The sequence below is a fragment of the Hippopotamus amphibius genome, chromosome 9, assembly GCF_030028045.1.
Source record: "Hippopotamus amphibius kiboko isolate mHipAmp2 chromosome 9, mHipAmp2.hap2, whole genome shotgun sequence".
Lineage (NCBI taxonomy): Eukaryota > Metazoa > Chordata > Mammalia > Artiodactyla > Hippopotamidae > Hippopotamus > Hippopotamus amphibius.
Genome location: NC_080194.1, coordinates 43,144,699 through 43,148,497, shown reverse-complemented (window position 1 = coordinate 43,148,497; position 3,799 = coordinate 43,144,699).

Sequence of the window (3,799 nt, the reverse complement as noted above, 5' to 3'; positions counted from 1 at the left end):
GACCTGGAAGATGCACATGTGTTCACAGGGGTGCGTGTGTTTGGAATTGCACCCGCGTGTATACGGCACGTGCGTGTCCGTGGGAGTGGCACTGGAGCGTGTACATCCACGTGTGTTTGCCTGCGCTTGCTTCTCTGCGTGTGGTGCACACACGCGCCCACTCGTGGGGTGCCCGCAAACCCCCAGTTTACAGGCCTTGTTTTCCCAGGCTCGACGGTCCTTGCCACAATCCCAGGCAGGCCCAGATGCCGCGGGAGATTTGCGGGGTTCCCGGTTACAGCAGGCTCTCAATTTCCCCAGGAACAAAAGCAGTTACACAAGAGGAGGAAGACAGAGGATTAACTTGGCCTACTCAGCCCTGGATATAGGCTTCCCATGATGGGGGCTGGGTGCGTGCCCAAGGCCAAAGCCCTTCTCCTGGGAACCTCAGACCCTCTGCTGCCTGTGGGCACTAACCCCTTCACAGCTACCCTCCTGCCTTCAGTCACCAGCAGGAACCCCTGTCCATGTACGATAGTCAAGCACTTTATAGTTTCCAAGGATCCCGTCCATAGCCAAGTCCTCACAGAGTAGACTGAAGTGGGGACTTCACTCAGAAGCACCGGCATCCTTTGAGAGCAGGTCGGGAATGTGCCTGGAGGCCTCATCTGGACCTAATGAATCAGATCTTCAAGGGACTCAAGCAGACATTGACATCTGAGAAGCACTGATATAGAACATTCCAAAAAGGGCCTGCCCCTCGTCCTGCCGGTTCTCCCAGGATGGCTAAGGCCCATTCGGGTAATCTGTACTGACAAACACAGTGCTTACCACAGAGCTTATACTGTCTCATTTAATCTTCATAAACCCATGCGAGGTAGGTGCTATTATTATTCCCATATTACAGATGGGAAAGTGAGCCACACTGAGTGGTTAGGTAACTTGCCCAAGGTTCACATAGCTAGTAGTAGCAGAGCCAGGATTTGAACACTGTTTCATGCAGCTGCAATGTCTGGGTGGGAGTCAGTATGGTGGGAGAGGCAATAAACAAAAGTGAAAAATCCAAGAAGCCAGTGGATGTTCTCATAAGAATCAAGGGAGCAGCAGATTTTACTTATGGATTGCTTTAGGATTTCCAAGCCCATAAAGGGCTGGAAGCAGCTCGGACAAAAGCCACCTACGCCACATGATCCTATGAGAGGCAGAGCAGAAGAACAGCAGCAGAAACCTAGACTAAGGTGGTGACTGAGCTTCCTGGCAGCCAAAGTAAAAGCCGAAAGGTGGGGAGGCTCTGAGGATTCCAGCGCTGGGCCAAAGTCACAAGGGTGGAGACAAGGGGACCACTGGAGAGATATTTGGGAGGCAGTTTCGGTGGGGCTAGATAACTGAATGGGGGAAAGGGGGAATAAGGGGAAACGAGGAAGAAGCCCAGGATACACCCAAACCCCTCCTTCCTGCCAGGGTGGCTGGAGGACAGAGAGCACACCGGCAAGAACTGGGCACAATGCCTCACACAGCAGGTGTCTGGTGTGTGTGTGCTACCTGCTGCCTGCTCTTATTCATGCCAACACCTGCCCAGACTTGGGCCACTCCCACCCTCTCCCTGCCTCACAGAGCCTGGGGGCTCAGGGCCATTCTGGCTCCACTCTTGCACCCATCTCGCGGGGGCTCCTGCTTACCGCCCCAGCCTCCAGAGCCACGTCCCCTGAAGCCACAGTTCCTTCCTTCGATCAGCAGCTTGGGGGCTGGGGGGTGACCATGGGGAAATAATCAGGGAAAGCATCGTGAATCAGCAGGCCTGCTGCCCAGGGCTCAGGGCAGGGCGACCAGTGGAAAGGCTGCGGGGCAAGGGGTGACACCCAGGGAGTTCCCACCCCCCAGTCTCTTAAACTCTCCACCCATTCAGGGTTCTGCCAAAGCAAACCACCCCCACCCCTCCACTCCACCCCCCAGTTCTTTAAGTTCTGAGATCAATTTCTCACATGTGGGCTGAGGCAGAGTGGGGAGGAGAGAAGGGGGATCACAATCACGGCGCCTTAAGCTGTATTTTCACCTCTCTTCACCTGATTCCTCATTGGTTCATTCCCTCCTCCCTCACTCGGCTAGTGTTTATAGATGGGTCCAAGGACCGGGTTTCCACGACAGTGGTGATGTCCCCAGTGGTCAGAGGGAGAGGTCAGGGAGTTTTAGTTCCCTGTGCTAGATTGCCAAAGGAGGAAAGTGAAGCCTGGAGAGGGAAACTGACTTGTCCAAAGTCCCACAGCTGAAGCGAGGACTGGCCGCCAGCTCTCACTTGCCAGCCCACGCTGAGTTCAAACACGGCCGTGCATTAAAGCCGCTATTCTTGCTAATACCATGGGAGTCTTTTCTACAACCTAAGGTGCTTGGAGAGTCTCTCAGACAGAATAAGGTTTGCCTTTGGGGTCTCCTCAGCCCCATTTCTTGTTCTTTCCCTTCTTCCTCTTGTGTCCCCACCAGAGCTCAGTGATCCCACAATTCCTTCATCCAGTAGGGAATGATGACAACAGGGAATCTGAACCATTTCCTCTCCTGGGACACCCTGAACCATGAGCTACTCCAAGCACCTCCATTGCTTGGAGGTGGAACCTCTGGGTTTACTGTCACCCCTCCCAGGCAGCATGTGGCCATGGACCAAGGACCTTCCCTCAACACATAGGAACAGCTCCAATGGTTGTGGCTGGCTGTGGAAGGCCCTTTCCTGGGGGCTTCTCAAATAATTCTACAGACGTGACCTCTAATATATCTTTCCTGATAGTTTATAAACCTGAAAGTGTCAGACTGCCAGAGCCAGGGTCAGAATCCTTGAACACTTAAGCTGGAATCAGGGAACGTCATAGCTGGAGAATAGAAAGTTGGAGTTTGGATTACAGACTTTTAGAATGTTTGAATTGAGATTATAGACTCTTCGGGCTAGGGCCATAGAATCATAAATAATTATAGCTGGAATTACAGATTAAAGGAAATCAGGGACAGAAATGATGCCATTATTCCATCCCAACTCTCTGACAGCTGAGAACAGAGAGCTGGCCTCAGCCAGCGGTGGCTGGGCCAGGCCTTCCACAGTCCGGCAGGGCTCTGTCCTCCAGATCTCCTGGAGCAGCGTCCAGGGCCTCTGGGGCCGAAGCACTCCCTGCCTGGGGACAGTGGGGACAGTGGGCTGCCGCTCCCCGAGCCTGGGCCTTGCTGCCAGCCCGTCACAGCACCCCGCCACCACGGCAGATGTATGTAGGTGCCCTCCCCAAATATGTTTCCACGTCTCTAGACACTGCCTTTTACGTCCCCTCCTCCTCTGAGGCCTCAGGGCACCTTCTCTAAACTGACCCAATGAAGTCACCAGCAACAAGGGCTCTTGCTCTGCCAATGCAAACATTTCTCCCCCAAAATGAAGCCCAGCCTGAGGGGTCTCCTGGTCCACTCCAGTCTGGCGCTCAGACCCACCAGCTCTAACTCTATTGCAGCCCCCCTCTATCTCCCAGGGCCTGCTTTGGCCCGAGGACCACGCATCCCTGATCATGCTCTTCTTAACTTTCCTCATTTCAGGCAGAGGGCACTCCTACCCATGCCCCTGCCAGTCCCCAAACACACACACACACACACACACACACACACACACACACACACACACACGCTTGAGAGCACAGGCCAGCATTTTTCTGTTCCTCTTGTGTTTGTCGGGAGAGAGGCCTCCATCCAAGCCCTACGGCTGCCCTGGCACCTCTCCCCTCAGACGCTCTCCCACGCACCATTCCAGGCTTTGCCAGAGACTCAACATCTTCCCCTTTTAGAATGCATCTTCCCA